This window comes from Ruditapes philippinarum, unplaced genomic scaffold (genome assembly GCF_026571515.1).
Source record: "Ruditapes philippinarum isolate M1 unplaced genomic scaffold, ASM2657151v2 ctg227_1_1_1_1, whole genome shotgun sequence".
Lineage (NCBI taxonomy): Eukaryota > Metazoa > Mollusca > Bivalvia > Venerida > Veneridae > Ruditapes > Ruditapes philippinarum.
This window is the reverse complement of record NW_026863206.1, coordinates 338,547-357,240: the sequence shown is the minus strand read 5'-3', so window position 1 is coordinate 357,240 and position 18,694 is coordinate 338,547. Positions and strand designations below refer to the sequence as shown.

Here is an 18,694-nt window from a genome sequence, read left to right as displayed (position 1 = left end):
AAAAAACTTTAAATATCATCTTTAAAAAAACCCTAAGAGCTAGAGCTTAGATATTTGGCTTGAAACATCCTTTAGTGAGTGTCTACCAAGTTTTTGTAAATAAAAGCCCTGGGGTCAAAATTGGCCCCGCCCCAGGGGTCTTTGTTTTTCCCTATGTGCATATAGTAAAAACTTTATAAAATCTTCTTTTAAAGAACCCAAAGAGCTAGAGCTAAGATATTAAGCATGAAACATCATCTAATGAGTGTTTACCAAGTTTGTTCAAATAAAAGGCCGGGGTCAAAATTGGTCCTGCCCCAGGGGGTCATTAATTTTCTTTAAAATGCATATAGTAAAAACTTAAAAAAATCTTCTTTTAAGAAACTAAAAGAGCTAGAGCTAAGATATTTAGCATGAAATATCTTCTAGTGAGTGTTTACAAAGATTGTTAAAATAAAAGCCCTGGGGTCAAAAATTGGTCCTGCCCCAGGGGGTCATTAATTTTCTTTAAATGCAAATAGTAAAAACTTAAAATCTTCTTTTAAAGAACCCAAAGAGCTAGAGCTAAGATATTTAGCATGAACATCTTCTAGTGAGTGTCTACCAAGTTTGTTCAAATAAAAGCCCCGGGGTCAAAATTGGCCCTGCCCCAGGGGATCATTGATTTTCCCTATATGCATATAGTAAAAACTTCAAAAATCTTTTTTAAAGAACCCAAATAGCTAGAGTTTTTATTATAAGTTGAAACATCTTCTAGTGAGTGTCTACAAAGTTTGTTCAAATAAAAGCCCTGGGGTCAAAACTGGCCCTGCTCCAGGGTTGTCATTGTTTTTAACAGTATGTGTTAGTAAAAACTTAAAAAATCTTCTTTAAAAGAAAACCCAATAAACTAGAGCTTTGATGTTTAGCATGAATCATCTTCTTATGGATGTCTTCCAAGTTTGTTCAAATAAAAGCCCTTGGGTTAAAATTGGCCCTGCAGGGTGGGGGGTATATACAGGTGAGCAACCTCAGAGCCATCATGGCCCTCTTATTTAATTATCTACCTTTATTATACATGTACTTAATTATGCTTGTCCAGAGAAATACTGGAAAAGAGTTGATGAAATTTGATTAAACTTTTACACAGCGAAAATAATCAAGTGAAAGAAAGTGTTTTTTCAAAGAACCCTAATTTTTTGTGTCGCCTTGAAAAGGTGACATAAGAGGGGTTACTTTTGTCGGCGGCGTCTGTGTCGTTGTCGGCGTCCCCTAAAGCTTGTCCGGAGCATAACTCAGTCACTATAAGTCTGATTGACTTCAAACTTGGTATGCATGCTTCTTTTTAATAACCCGAAGTGCAGTGCACAAGGACCGGTACTCTGCAGTTCTTATTTTTTGAGTTAATGCCCTTTGTTAATTTTCATACTTTAATTTTGTCTGGGCCATTTCTCTTCAACTAAAAAAGCTATGGACTTGATACTTCATAGGACGATAGATCTCATTAAGAAGAAGTGCAGTGCACAAGAACCAGTACTCTGTACTCCCTAATTTTTGAGTTATTGCCCTTTGTTAATTTTCATATTTTATTTTTGTCCGGGCCATTTCTCCTAATGAATAAAAGCCATGGACTTGAAACTTCATAGGATGATAGGTCTCATTAAGAAGAAGTGCAGTGCACAAGAACTGTTACTCTGCATTTCTTATTTTTTGAGTTATTGCCCTTTGTTTTATTTTCATACTTTAATTTTGTCCGGGCCATTCTCCTTAAGTATAAAAAGCTATGGACTTGAAACTTCATAGGATGATAGATCTCATTAAGAAGAAGTGCAGTGCACACGAACTGGTACTCTGCATTTCTTATATTTTGAGTTATTGCCCTTTGTTGATTTTCTTTCTTTATTTTTGTCCTGGTCATTTCTCCTCAAAGTATGAAAGCTATCGACTTGAACCATCATAGTATGATAGATCTTATTGATAAGAAGTGCAGTGTTCAGAAACTGCTGCTCTAAACTTATTATTTTTTTAGTTATTGCCCTTTGTTATTTTTCATACTTCATTTTTGTCCTGGCCATTTCTCCTAAACTACATTGTTCACAAGGCGACACATCTGACTCGCGGAGTTCTAGTTTCTAGCTTAATTTTACAATTATCATCTCTTAAAATACATGTACAATAACTTTTAAAATAATTGTTGTCTGGAGTAAATCTTTTCAATGATATCACACTCAACTAAATACAGTTGTAGAGACTAGTGAGCAGAAGTCTTGTTTCAAATAACCAAAATTCTACATTACTTAGTTTTTGAATTATCTCCGTATATATTTCATGATACTGTTCTGAGAGAGGATTAAAATATTGAAGGAATTTGATTGAAACTTTATAAACGTTATACAGTGAAAGAGATTAGCATGAGAATTGCAGTAAACAAAGGCCATTATAAGTTCTAATGACATGGTCACATTCATATAATGTGATGCAAAAAAATATTGACCATTTGAGTGTTTACTTGATACTGATACAGAAAATTTGATATATATCACAATTGATTATTTTTCCATAGCTTTGTCTCCCTTTATAATGTCATGTGTTAAAATAGTCAAGCTTGCAGTTTCCTCTGGGTAGCTCTAATTTCACTTGTTGCTCTTGTCAAAAAAGGCCAATAACGGTTTATGATCGACCTACACGTACATGTAACCTAAATATTATATTTGAACATGTGTGTCATAGAATAATTGTATCAACTACTGTTCATTTACTGAATTGTGCACTTTATATTTATCAACCGGCAACACCCTTCACTCATTGAATTATCTGCCCCGAAATAGAAAAAATAGTTATTTGATCCTTCATACGTCCCAACTGCAGTGCCTTCAGCACTTTGATATAAAACTTGTTGTAGGCAACAAGTTTACTGTCAGAGAAACTAACTGAAATATATTTCACAAATTGTGTCATATCAAACAATAAGCGTACCTAGATGTTAGTCCATTTTTTAGTGTTTTTGTTTTCGTTTCGTTAAAGCACTAATTTTAAATGGAATTCTAGACAATAAATTATATATATAAATATATATATATATCACATGCAGCATCTTTTGTTACAAATGTAAATATGTATAAATTATATTATGATGCATATAAATTTATGTGCTTAACCTATGTTTACACCATGACCTATATTTGCTATGTTGAATTATTGTATAACTTGTAATGATTGTGATTGTACATTTATATATATATGTTTTTTTTCTTCTATTTATGTTAAAATCTATGAAAATGGGAAATAAAGTGTAATAATAATAAATAAAAAGCGAGTATCTTAAAACTTATTCTTTTTCATTATCGCTTTATATAGTGTTCAATTGAAACACATTTTAATCAATATGTATTGTAAAATGCCAAATATTCTTATTACAGTGCCTTTTCTTTGGTATGAAAAATAAAATTAAACCCCTCCTGTTTTGCTTTTTGTTGTTTTTTTTTTTTGTTGTTGTTTTTCAAAATACCTTATTTCTCTAAAATATCAACCAAAGACTAATTGCATTAAAATTGTTTTCATTTAATTACTCAGGAACACATAATCAAGTATCAAAATCAGTCTAAAAAAATAAAATTCTTTCCAGAATCTTACCTAATTTTACACCGCATCCGATATAACACGCTTTTTCCCATTGGACAACACGATTTCATATAATCCAATCTGATTGGTGCATTTCCTAATTAATTAGATGTCTGTATCACTCAAAATCAAAGATTCGTTTTTGCACTTTTCTTAAACGTCATGTAAATTCAGTAAAACGTTTCAACAGCTCTGAATAATCATTTATAAATAAAAAAGCAACCAAATTTTTCCCTTTAAACTTAAAAACCCTGGTATCATTATTCCCAAATCTTTTTCCTGGTCCAAACTTTTGATAATAATCAAAAGGGGAGAAGCTTTTTGCACATTTTAATTTGTTTCGTATTTGGGGGCCCCTTTTAAAACATTTTTTTGATTTTTTTCATTTTAAAAAACTAAAGAAAACGGGACAATTACGTTAAAAATTCAATTTAAGACCTATTGTAGATTTAACAATAAAATTTGTTGAAAATTTTACGGCTGTAATCCGGGTGTAGTTATATCAAAACATTGCACCGTACTTTCTATTTAATTTTTAAATGGACTATAAGTAAAGACATTATAAACGTGTAATCGCGTTTAAAGACCATGCCTCTAGAAATACGGTACAGCACGTCCCAGTGTTCCAATATAGCTATCATACACATTCCATATTACTACATGTAATACTGATATATGAAAAATAGCCTGGGTTACCGAGGATGCAATATCACCTCAATATGAACATAAGTACTTTAAATTGCCTTTAATTCAGATATCAGTTTATATGTACACATTACTCAGAAGTGTTTTTCTGTAATTATTAAGTACGCAAGTGCGAGACCGTTCAAACTTCAAAGATACTGTTTACATGTTGACAGGACATGTGACTTATTTGCGGAATATGCTTTTAAAAGCACATATGAGCCGCGTCACGACAAAACCAACATAATGGGTTTGCGACCAGCATGGATCCAGACCAGCCTGCGCTTCCGCGCAGTCTGATCAGGATCCATGCTGTTCGCTTACAACTCTATAACAAGTAGAGAAACTGATAGCGAACAGCATGGATCCTGATCAGACTGCGCGGATGCGCAGACTGGTCTTGAAACTTGAAAAACTTGATTTAACGCCTATTTCTACATATAAAATACATATTCAATGGCGTTGTACAGCTACCATACACAATACTCCCAGCAGTGCGACTGTCACAGTGATTGGGTCAATCCCCACCAACATGTAACAATCTACACCCCTGCACCCCTGCACATGATAACACATGGGCTAGACTTTATTATATTATTGTACAATGAAAATAATAAAAACTGATAGAAATATACAAACATGCACAAAACAATGAGGAACAGACAATGCCTTCAGCGTCACTTAAAAAAGTGCAAAAAAGTCCTTGAAGTAAAATGATTTCAGTTGTCTTTTGAAAATTTCAACAGATTCACATTTTCTCATATTAATAGGTAGTTCATTCCACAATTTTGGTCCTATCGTGCTAAAACCTCTGTCAGAAAAAGTCCTCTTCTTATTAAAAGGAACAACTTAACAACCAACAGAGGATTCAGATGATCTTAAGATCTTAGGATGGTCTGGATATATGCTGGTCGCAAACCCATTATGTTGGTTTTGTCATGACACGGCTCATATATAGCACCGATGCAGATCAGTTTTTGCGCAAAAAATGTCTTTTATACTGAACTGATTTTCTTTGAAGAAAGTGAATAAACCCACTAAATGGAATTTCAAAGCTTTCTCATTGATAGTTTTCTAATTTGTGTGAAATTCCTCTGACTATCTAAATATATGTGTTCCCGAAACTGGTTCAATCGATGAAATATTTTAAACAAAAACAACATGGATTTATCAAATTAATCTGGGGTGAGTAACCAGAAGCATTCGTTAGAGCTACGATCATCGTTAGGCCTTGGTTAAGCTCTAGTTAGTAATTTACCCTCTAACCCGAAACGTTCGTTATACTAAAAATACTAACGAAACTGTCGTAAAATAACGACTACCTCGGAGTACACGTTAGACCTTCGTTGAAGGAAAAACAACGTCTGAAGCTTTTTCAACAAACTTTTTATGAGTATGTATTATTTATATCACGTATTTTCTTCCTATTTTCTTGATAATAAGTCCTTGATATGATGTTACAATCTGTAAATGTCTTAATATGTAAAGTTATTTTTTATTTATTTATTTGTCATTATTATTATCATTTTTATCATTATTACTACATGTATCATAATTATTATTCTTATTATTATTATTTTATTATTATTATTATTATGACTGCATTCATTTTTAAAAAGTAAAACGTAACCGTACTCATTAAACTTAAGTGAGCATTTCTTTCGTAAATGATTTTAAGAATAATTCCAAATATCTTTATACAAGTGATGTTGTTTTTTCATTCCGCAGACAATGGCCGCCATGCTGCTAGAGTATTTAGATAACTGATAGACTTTGGACACTTATATGTTTGAATGCTTCTAAGGAGGTTGATTAATTTCATCAACTGACATAGAGAATACAAAGTGACCTGTTAATCGCCTTAGTAATCTTATGTATAGTATTCTTTCTTATTTATCTCAAAACAAGCTAACACTATTTGTATTGCATGTTTAGCAATACATCACATTCTTTCATGTATGAAATTAAATAGATATAATATTACATTAAAGTTTCAATTTTTAAATACTTAAAAGACTTAGAAGTTATACTAGTTCTATATACAAAGTGATATTAAAGAATTTAGCATAAAGACATTCATGTACAATGAAAGAGTGTAACACAGTATATGGATATATTTTGACGTGTTTGGTTATATATGAAATTCAGCGGATTATATTAAAAAAAAAACATTATATATCTTTAAAATATTTTAAATTCATTTCACGAAAAGTAGAGTTTATTAATCGAAACTTGCTTTGTTTCCCATGTAATTTTCAAATCAAGATATATGTATATATAAAGCATTTCATCGAGGAGATAATTCACTGTATATTTGTCTCAAAAAGTATCCAAATTTTATTGATTTTTATTTACTTTGCACTTTAACATTTACTCTTAGATAGTGTACTACTCTATTTCATCACATACAAACCGAAATATTCTACATCTTAAAGATGAGGCAATGAACTTATAATTGAGCCGTGTCACAACAAAACCAACATAATGGCTTTGCGACGAGCATGGATCCAGACCAGCCTGCGCATCCGCGCAGTCTGATCAGTATCCATGCTGTTTGCTATCAGTTTCTCTACTTGCTATAGAGTTTGTAAGCGAACAGCATGGATCCTGATCAGACTGTGCGGATGCGCAGGCTGGTCTGGATTCATGCTGGTCGCAAAGCCATTATGTTGGTTTTGTCGTGACACGGCTCATATCTAGTCTCTCCTTTTGTTTTTTGTTACAAATCAAAAATGTTCAGTTGTAATTATGTTCATGTAACATTATTTCTTGTCTATAGTTTTTGCTAGAAACGTTGTTTAATGTTTAAAGCAAATAAACGTTATTGTATTGTTTGTATTGTATTGCATGGTTGTATTGATAAATTTGATTTATGAATATATATGTCTTTATTAATGAACATACAAATTCGATCCATTTAACATTTTTTATGTAACTTGTAGAATTTTTCTGATGATAAATCTGTTATATAAAAATGCATTTTTTAATTACTTTTAAAACAGTTTATCCTCAACACTATAATATCAATTTTGGTTGATTTGAAATAACGTTCTAGTATAATTACCCGTGCTCGTACTATATATAACGCCATTAAAATGTAACGTGACATTGTCTTCAAAGTTTTTTTGAAAATCATTGAAAATTAGTATTGAAATTGTATTGTTGATGCATTTCTATCAATGTATCATCACATTAATAGTATGATTATGTACTACGTACATACATACATACATACATACATACATACATACATACATACATACATACATACATACATACATACATACATACATACATACATAACATACATACATAACATACACAAATACATACATACATACATACATACATACATACATACATACATACATACATACATACATACATACATACATACATACATACATACATACATACATACATACATACATACATACATACATACATACATACATACATACATACATACATACATACATACATACATACATACATACATACATGCATACAAACACAAACAAACAAACAACAAACAAACAAACAGATTCATACAGAGTGTCAATTGTTTCTTTCAAGCAGCTGTGTTCACAGATATATATGGCTGCACATTTGTACAAACATTTTTAAACAATTTATAAACAATTTATAAACAATTATTTGTACGTGCAATGTAATCTATGCAGGAAAAGCTAATAACAGATAGTGCCAAAATGCTGTGTATACCCTTAACGATTACACAACGATTTCGTTAATGAATTTTACTAACGACTGATTAGCGATAACATAACGATGCTTTCTGGTTATGCAACAAAAACAATCGGTAAAATCACTAACGTGTTCGTTACGCGATCGCTAACGCTTTCGTTAGCGTGATTTTAACGAAAGCTTCGGGTTACTCACCCCTGATTAGCAAAGATTAGAGAAAATATAAGAGAGATTTCACATATTAAGTCGGTAACAGACGAGGATGGTGTTAAGTATGGAAATGTTTTATATAGTTTATTTGAAGAAAATCTATTTAGTATTTAGACAGATACTAGTATTAACAAAAAGCCTATACCTGAATCGACGTTATTTTCATAATCTTACACGCGTTCCTAGCCTAAAAGTCCCGCGAGTTCGCCACCCTAGAACAGCAGTTCCAAACGCATGCAAACAAGCATGACAGGATGGAAAAAAGGACCCTTTAACCCTAAGCCTGCTCTACAATTGTTACAAGGTGGTCCAGAAACAGCCGGTACACCCGTGCCGTATTATAAGTTTGATAAGTTTATTATTCAAATTCCATAAGGCCACATGGCCCGTGAGGATATTCAATACAATATATACAATGTATATGGCAAGACAGTGTACAAAAAAATTCGAATAAACAACAACGGAGAAGGTAGTATAAGTAACCCAATTTTTAATAATAATGGTCTGCACTTTTTTGTCCTGGTTGAAAGATGGAAAAGTTATTAAGCGTGTAGATAATCCCGACAAAATTAGCCATTTCAGGCCACTCGGAAAATTTGCCCTATACATAGGTTTAAAGATACGCTCGCAGATACCTTACCACAGTAAAATATGTTATATAACAAAAGATGATATATGGAGAACATTTATTAAAACATCTAAAATATAATGACGGTGCTAATTTTGAACTGTCTGCAAAAACATTTGCTCACAGACAAAACCATATATAAATATATATCGCTATTTTTGCATATCATGCTGCATCTACGAGTATGAGGACATTTGCTTTTACTAAACGGGTAGGTGTTAATGATGATGTACTTGTTGTTGTTCTTAGTGATGATGTCATTTAGGATGCAATTAGAGGTGTTATATGATGATGATGACGACGATGATGATGACGATGATGATGACGATGATGATGAAGATGATGATGATGGTAATTAAGGTGAACTGATGATGGTGCTGATGATGGTGCTGATGATGTTGCTGATGATGATAATGATGATGGTGATCATGTCAATGATTATGATAATGACAATGATGAAAACGGCATTGATAAAGCTGGCTATAATGATGATAACGATGATGATTACTTTTATGCCAACGCATGTGATGATGACTATGATGATGATGACGGCGACGAGTGATGGTGATAACAACGACTGCCTTAAAAGTAGGGGAACGGGGGTCTTTAATTCGAATGATGAAGCTGTGAAGTATTCTTTTATAATTATATATATATATATATAACTCGTCAGCAAAACATACAATATTAAAATAGTTTATAACATATACATGCATATGAATATATTATAACAAGTAACTGAGTAGCGCAATGACAACCCGATCACTACAAAATCAATACAGTAAATATCAGAATATATTTTTACAATTAAAACGCATGGAAATCAAATACTCGGGTGATCAACAAATAATTGATTTATCTACTGATGCCGGCTCGCCACGGCGAGCCGGTATTACGGTAGGATTTTACTGAGAAACAACCTAAAACTCCGAAGCCATCCAAAAATTTAATCGACGCTTGGCTTCCAGCTTTCTACAAAATTTATCTATCAGGGCTAGGATCCAAAATTATTTAGCCAATCAAATTTAATCTTACATAGCGTCAAAAAACCTTCAATTTTCACGCCATTTTTAAAAATCAGCAAGTCTTGTTTTGAGCGCAAAGATATAATGATGATTAAAATGTTTGTCTTTATGAATTCTTTTCAATAAATCATATTTACACTGACTTCTGATTTAGCGATTTCACCTGTTTTCTCTGTATACTGTGCTCCTCTTAACTCACGGTACTTAACACTTTAAAACAGTAAAGAACACAAACAATAAACTTACACTACAAAAACTGTCATAAAATGTATCATTTAGTCATTTTTCCTGCTATATGACACAAGGAAACAACAATATATTCAATCAAAATTAGTTTTAATTTGTCAGATGTAAACCGTGTGTCGGCCATTTTGAAAACAGTATGTCATCATTTACCTCGCGGTAATGGTGTTTTATTTCAGATTTTTCATGTTTCAGTTAAAATTTCTTTAAGTTATTTTGCATAATTTTAAATATTAAAAGTATTTTTACATTGTAACTCAAAATTTATTTTTTCAACAAACAAGAACATTTAGAAAATGATGATTGTTTCAGACGTATGCACAAATTTAATGGACTATTGTTGTTTTTTGCAGAAGTTTGTAAAATGTTGTTCAGTTTTACGTAAAAATCTATAGATTTAAATTATTTTGCACAAAAACTTTGTTGTTAAGGTGTTTGAATAAAATATGTCAATTCTGACCAATTTTAACACTGGTCACATGAAAATATGCCATTACCGTGAGATAAGTGATGACGCGGAATTAGTGATGTTGAGTATAGTAAGTTTTCGTTTGGTTAATAAACATAAGTGTACATCTGGTTCTGTGCATTTTTTATTTTTCCCTTTTTCCGGTCATTTTATCCTTTCCGGTATTTAGTGTATGTATTTACTGGCCGGGATCCGGGATCGTATAAGATATGGAGGTAAAACCTAATGAACTATATTTGTGTTGATTGTTGTCGTAATGAAAGGCCATTAAACGTTAATTTTTTTATTGTATATAATGAACGTTAAATGAATTTAACTTAGAATATAGATATATTTAGAGCTATTTATTAACAAACTTAAAATGCGGAAATCACAATACTTATAATTATATGCCTAATTAATTGGAAAAATCAAAGACTATTTTCTTGAATTGGTCAAATCCCGGGATCCCTATATGTTTTAAAACGATCCCAGCTTTTCTGAAAACTATATACTTGAACTGGCCAATCCGTGAGATCTATTTACATTTTTATACGATCCCGGCTTTTCTGAAAACTATATTCTTAAACTGGTCAATTCCCGGGATCCCTATATGTTTTAATAGGATCCCGGCTTTTCTGGCTGAATTGATTGACAACTTGTGTTTACTTTAGGACTTGTGCCTCTCATTCCAATACTAAATAACATACATGTATTACAACTTAATTTTGTATAAAGAGACATCTTTATGAAATCTACCTATCTAACATTTTGTGGTCAAGGTCAACAGGCCATATAGTAAATGTGCATAGACATAGGTTCTTCATTCTATCTGTTTACATGCACCTTCATATATACTCATACTCATCTTGTTTAAACTGAGAGAACTTTATATGTCACTTTCAGTCAATGAGTTTAAGATTTTGAATTTACTGGCCCGAATTCCAGTTTTGAATTTATTCTACTAAATAATTAACAACATTTTCTTAAATTTACACTGGCCTGAACTTATATACACTGGCCATCGGGCACCGGGCCAGTGTTGACTTCACTTTTATTTTGATGTTCGCTGAAGTCTCTTCAGCTAACAGAACTGTCATTTTTACATTTAAACACACCCCTTGAAAAAAATTACGAAGCGAGTCGCTACTAGCTTTTTTAAAAGCTAACCTTGTGTACAGATACGTCTGTATGTCTGTAAACTATCCGATCCCTTTGCGATTAGTAGGTTTATTACCTAGGCTAATGTCCCTGTTTCGTTGATTGAAAAAAACATTATTGCTGATTGTCAGTAATAGCTTCCTTTATAGATCTACTTGATTCATTACCGAGCGCGTGTTCGATTAAAGTTCCACATTATTTTGCTGACAAATGCGTTTCTGCAATTGATAATACAAATATCAATAAGGGGTTGATGTTTATGAACAAAGAACATTTTAGTAAATTGAGACCGGTGATTAATAATGAAATGGGATATATGACAATTAATCAATATTCAATTGAAATACCGACACAGATGTCGTTAGCAGACGTCCATCAATAGATCCAATGCGCATGCGCAAGGACAGTTGAGAAGACCAAACAAATTAGATGAAATCGTATTCGAACTTCAATGGTTCCCGCCATTCACAAAATAATTATTATGTAATTTATAATAATGTAAATGCATATATTTCAGGCAGATCTGGTCATATAAAGTTACAAAATTATAAGAAATGTCTATTTAAAGGTCAGAAACTACTGAAACCGTCCTACAGGGTGTCATTTTTATGGCAGACGTCACTGCCATGACTTCTACGTCTGCAATTTCGTAACAATTTTTTCAGGGATAGAGAATTGAAGAATGTAAGACATGATTGTTATAAAAGTGTGTTTCAAGAACATTTTATAAATCAATGGCAGTTATAATTTGGAAATAGTATCACATAGGCAAATCCTTCTCACATACTTTTTTATTAGAGACTCGGAGACAACTTAATGTTCTTTGACGGAGTATGACGGAGAATGACGGAAAATCTCTCGAAAAGTTACGATTTATGATGAATTCAATTAAAATATGATCTCTTTTTAAACATTTTCCTTTTCCATGCCTTTTTATGGCAATCTTGGCAACAAAGCTATAAAGTCTTTTAGAAATCTTTTCTTTCTTTGATTAAAGCTATTTTATATAATTTTCTACTTTTTACCATAAACTTTCTAGGAACTTCCTCTATATGTCTATGTTATACTATGCATTTTTTTGCCCTACGCAGTTTGCGCATGTGCGGGGAAATACTACTTCCGGTCGATCTTTCATAGCAACGGACCGCGTCGTAAAAAGTTCTATATGAACTTTCAAAACAAAGTAAACGTTTCAATGTTTAAGAGAAAGCGTTACATCCGCAAAACATTATTTATAAGAGTTTTCAAACATTCAAAGATCATGTATGACAGATGGATCTCTTAGACAAAGTAACATTCCATAATCCTACACTACCCACAGAATTCTAATAAGCGCAAGGGTGAATACATACAAACGACAAAAAAATCAGTTTTCATCGTCATTTTAAACAGGGTCTTTCTATTTCAAAGACCCTGTTTTAACGGACATTTTTTACCTCTTTCCGCAATATCTTGCTTAGATTTTATTCTTTAATTTCAAAATAGGACAAACGTCACGCAAATATTACTGATTAAAGTGTTAACAGCTTGGCTAGATAAAAAAAGATTTTAAAACAATAGCCTCATATTATATTTCTAGATTATAAATATCAATGCAAACAGTCCATGATATTAAGTTCACCATAAAAATAATGAAAACCGCAAAGTCACTGTGGTTCTTTTAACGGGTAATTGCGCGTTATCTACTAAATATCGCGTTGAAATGTTTGTCAACCGACATCTAAACGTCTTGGGTCAAAAGCCCACATTGTGGATTGCTCTTGTATAAGGTTATATGGTTATATAAGAGGGTATCCGAATACTTGGATATCTATAAATAGATAAACGCGTGTTGAAAATAATGCTAAGCACGGCAATTTAAACCTTTGTTCTAAGATGTAATCTTTTTTTAAATTAAGTAATACGAACACAAATATTGAATACGTAGCCCCTGTTCATCGGATTTATATTCAAATTATGAAATAATTAGGCACCCATCCATTGTTTCATAATAATCAGACTAAAATACAGATTTGATATAGATATAAGAAAACACAATGACATTTATCAAATCATCACAGACAAACCATTATTTAGAATAAAGCATTTTTAAACATTTTTTTTCATATTTGATAAGGCTAAGTTTAAATCATCTTTGTTTCCCTCCCGCGATTCATGCCAGTTCGGACAGAGTACCCTAGGTAGGTGGACTAAAAAGTGTTTCACTAAAATTAATCATATGGATTTCAAAAGAAAAATAATAATGTTAATGATAAGCATCTGTTAAAAAATAAGAACCAAAGTTTCCAAGTTTTATTCAATTTAAGTATGGTTGTTTGTTCTTGTTGTTTTCTTTTAGATTTAATTGAATAAAATATCAAATAATATGGAATAACATTAACTTCATTAACTTAAATACTTATGCATTCTTCTAGAAAATTAACAACATAGAGTAAGACGTCTTAACATATGTCAGAGGTGGTGGCTCGAATTTGTATCATGTCTTAAACCCAATGGTCTATATTTCATGCATAAGCAACACTTTTATATTAAGCAGACACACCGACTGAGCTACTTGGCAAACCCCTTTAAGGTGACCCAGACATAAAACATAAAAGTCACGCCAAACAACTTTTTTTCTAAAACGGCCTGGGACTTTGTGAAAGATAAACTGCGAAAAATCGGCCTTTTTCAATTGTGAAGCTGGCATTTCAGATTGTGTAGCGACATTTATAAGGCCCTTACTATATTGTGAATAAAAACTGAGTAATCGCACCAGTGTGGATTGAGAGAGTTGAAAGATAATGTCACCTGTGGTGGGATTCGAAGGCTAATATTTGTTAACGTCATCTGCTGTTCTATTAATCAGAACTCACTCCCACTCAAAACAAATGAAATGAATATGATTGAATTTCTAATCAAAACTTACCTTTCTGAATTTACAATTAATGTATCCGGAAATAAGTCAATCAAATAATATCCGAATCTGTAGCTGTATCCGATCACTATATCACTTGTAAACATGTATCATTGCCGAGAACTGGTGATTTCAAAATTAAACTAGTCCACTTCTATCTATTGTTAAACACATGAAACCATCCAACTGTATCAAACAAAAATGATTTTCATTAAATGTAATCCAACATCAATTAAAATCACGGATTCAAAATTTTCGCACAAATAATAATTTCACATTTATTTTAGTCTCACTATTCTATTTTTAGCAGTAACGTGACAATAAGTAGTGAAGAGCTTCCCTCTTAAGTTTTTGCCATGCGGAGCAGCACTTGTTATGCGGAACTGCTACTGCGAAAACGTGTTCGTCAGTTAAACTATGAACTGTATCATTTCCGAGAAGTGATAAATTCAAAATTAAAATAGTCCACTTCCATCTATTGTTAAACACATGAAACCGTCCAACTGTATCAAACAAAGATGATTTTCAATAAATGTTATCCAACACCAATTAAAATCAAAGATTCAAAATTTTCGCACAAATAACATAATTCACATTTAATTTATTCTATTTTTAGCGGTAACGTGACAATAAGTAGTGAAGAGCTTCCCTCTTAAGTTTTAGCCATGCGGAGCAGCACTTGTTATGCGGAACTGCTACTGCGAAAACGTGTTCGTCAGTTAAACTATGAACTGTAAACAAAGTATTGATAACAGAATTATTTAAACAATAATTGACTTTAATAATGAATATTATGTAGGCAGGCCATCTCTCATTGTTTGGATGGAAGGTATTTTTCATTATATCTTTCTTTATACCGTATTCCTATGGTCGCCCAAAACAACAAAAATGTAACTGTGGATGAATTACAGTGGAAAATGAAATTAAGTACGTCCGCAACGTCTTTAGTTGTACTCAGGTGCCCGTTCATGACGGAGGGTAGTCTGACGTCTTCCTTCACCAATAAAGCAGGAAAGTCGCAATATTTGTGCAACGTAAAGCCCAACACAACAACAAAACAATGGGCGCGACAATTAAAGTTTAATTCTATAGGCTTAAGAAGTTGATAAATTCAAAATCGAGGTAGGTATGATTTTTGTATTGCATCTAATATGAAATAGTTTGGAGAACTCTTTGTTTAAATAACTATCTCCAACGACTATTAAATTAGCATTTTGAATTTATTTCCGTCTTTCGACTTTGATTAGATTTTCTTTAATTTATTCTTTTATTTTTCTTTATCTTCTTTTACTGAATTAATTTAATTATTCTTTATCTTAATAAATCTCGTCTTTACCTTTATTTTAATAAGCTCATTCGATTCCATTTCGACTTTTTAAACTTTAATTCTTAAGTTTATTCACAAAAGTTCACCTCTAGCATTTGTGTTGAGATTGTGCTCAGGTGAGCTAAAGATGTTGGAAATTTGCAAGGTATTTCTTAACTTGGTGGCAGACATCCCGTCGCTTTTCACGATACCGCTGCCAGTTTCATTGGTTTGTTCAGATCAATAAAGGCTTGTAAAGGGCACCTGGGTCACGGATAGGAAGCTCCGATCAGATTCAGACCAACAATCCTTTGCGAGCTTCGATGATAATCGGGTTTTCCCGCTGGTCTCCGATTTTCGCTCTCTCGTTAAACTTCGGCGATATCCGTTAATTATTGTTAACGTTTTCGACATGGATTTTCATCGGAGAAATATTTGTGTAAAAAAGTGTGTACTGTACGTTTTACAATAAACAACCATTGCTTCTTAGATCATTCATGCCGTGGTTATACCTAGGTAACTTTGGGGATGTGGGGGGGGGGGGGGGGTGGAGTTGCGTGCGCACTTTGGTTCCACTTTCTCATATTTTGCTATCAAATCCTTCTATTTCTCTTGAGTAAAAGTTCACTTGTCACACTACACTGCCAGCGTCAGTGCTCAGTGGTTTGTTCAAATCAATCAGGGTCCTGAAAGGTCATTTTGGTGTCTTTACCGAGAGTGGGGGGGGGGGAGGAATGCGTGCTCACTTTGGTTCAACTTTCTCATATATTGCTATTAAGTCCATCTTTTTCTCTTAAAAGTAGGCTTGAGTCAAAGTGCATCCATTCGTTCACTGTATAGGCAAACATCTGCTCCATATTTGGTCACTGATAGGTGCAAATAAAATTTAAACAATGGTGTCAGAATACAAAATAAGATTATATTAACATTGTGGTTTAACCGATATTCTGTGACAGGGATTCATTAAAATTTGGCCTACATTTTTTGTACTGAATTATTTTACAAAGGCTTTAATCATCTTCAATTACGTCCCTTTTTTCAACTGTCATAATAAGACAATCAAGGACAAAATTAAAAAAATTTACAGTCAATTGGAAGTTTTGAAAAAAAATAAATTCTTTTCAAATGTTTAATTGAGGGTATATTGTGGCTGTATTCATGCGCACACAGCGGTTAAGGCGGTTGTCACTGTGTTTAATGTGCTACATAGTAATTCTTAAGGCTCCGGTGCGATGAGCCCCGATTGAAATTTTCGATAAGAATTCAACATTAAAAAGATATGCAATTTACCGATTTTCTTTTTTTTTTCTAACTTCTTAATTTCATGGAAATAAAAGATTGCAAACAAATCTGTCCCAAGAGACAAGCCTGGCAATTTTCATCGGGCGGGTCATACTTGGTATTTTAAGCTTAATATAACTAAAGATTTTAACTTTGAAGTACTTGAAATGTCAACAATCGGGTCCACATGCTTTGTCCTTTTCTGATACACAAACATAGTAAGGTCACTTCATCCACTATCTCACAAACTTCATTGATAATTCATTATCATACAAATAGATTTAGCCAATGTTTAATGTTTTGTAATATATATTCAAAACTTTTATAGGGGTGGGGAATGATTTTATGACAATGGCAGCCAAAATACCCGAAATTTCCCTTTTCAAACCCATTTTGCAAAACCAAATTCTCTTACGTTACCCCTTTTACAGACGAAATTCCATACTTTTCTAAATGGGTATAACCGTTTTCTTTTCGTATATTTGATATCTCTATTTACAAGGTCACTTGTACTCAGGATTACATTCTCGTCCTTGACCCGTGAGCGAGAATATTTTCCGGGCATGCGCAAAGACAATCTAAATTCACGTTCGCATAAAAATTTAATTCATAAAATTTTAGAGTAGCTCGGCTATATAGCAATGTTTTCATGTGCGGTCATTAATTCTTCTGTTTTATCTATATTTGGTAAACACACTTAATCCACTGATATTTATCAAATGATTTATATAACCCAGTTTTCAATTTAAAGGGAAGGTACATATTGATTTTATCTTTTGAAGTAACGTTAATCATTTGTCAATACTTTATGATAAAGGACCCGTTCTTAAATGACATATTTGAACAAGTGGAAAAAAGCAATGGCAGATCTGTCATTAAATAGAAGGGCAGGTCGTCTGCTCTAATAAATCAGTAACGTACCAAAGAAAAAGATATATTATTTATAAAGAAAGAATAGGCGTCCAACTAAGAACATTCAATTTAAAATTGTTACATCTACATTTTTTTTCTTCTATACCGTGCGAAATATAATAATATATTCCATTTGCATTTTTTATCCCTTCAGTAGTTTGAATGGAATTGAAGAAAAAAGTTAGTGCAAAAAAGGTGAAGCATTCGTCAACTAGCAATCGCGACTACTCGGCCCTTTCCGTCAGTCTTCGGATACACAGAACGGATGCGGTATTTCGGTCTAACCTATACGCTAAGAAACTAAACATGCAACAAATAGTATAATTTAATGTTGGTATTTTTTGACAAGTTTATTTCCAATATATGTAGTTAAAGTCCAACTTAAATATACAAAAGCAAACAATACATTATTTATTTATATATTATTGTGGTCGTTAAAACCGAAAGTACAAAAAACCAACCTAGCTGTTGACATTTAGTCAGATTTGTTTAAAATTGAACATCAGTGGGCATATTTAAATTACAAATTGTTGCCACTTGCCAGACATATTTTCAAGCAAGAGTGCCGCAACAGACATAAGATGTCAAATATATACATTCGTTTTACTTCTGTTTA

The 18,694-nt window shown here is 32.5% G+C and overlaps 1 protein-coding gene across 2 annotated transcripts in view; it reads right to left on the bottom strand.

The window, feature by feature from the left end:
* Positions 1–14,856, bottom strand: part of LOC132721481 (thiosulfate transporter TsuA-like) — a 70,757-nt gene extending 55,901 nt beyond the window's left edge. Inside the window, exon 1 of one of the 2 annotated variants that reach the window (XM_060705792.1) lies at positions 14,592–14,856. The gene's annotated coding sequence lies outside the window, so the exon portion shown is untranslated. Of the gene's footprint in view, positions 1–3,591; positions 3,781–14,591 lie in introns of those variants that run through there. The other variant, XM_060705790.1, reaches the window with a different exon arrangement.
* Positions 14,857–18,694: the final 3,838 nt, after the last annotated feature.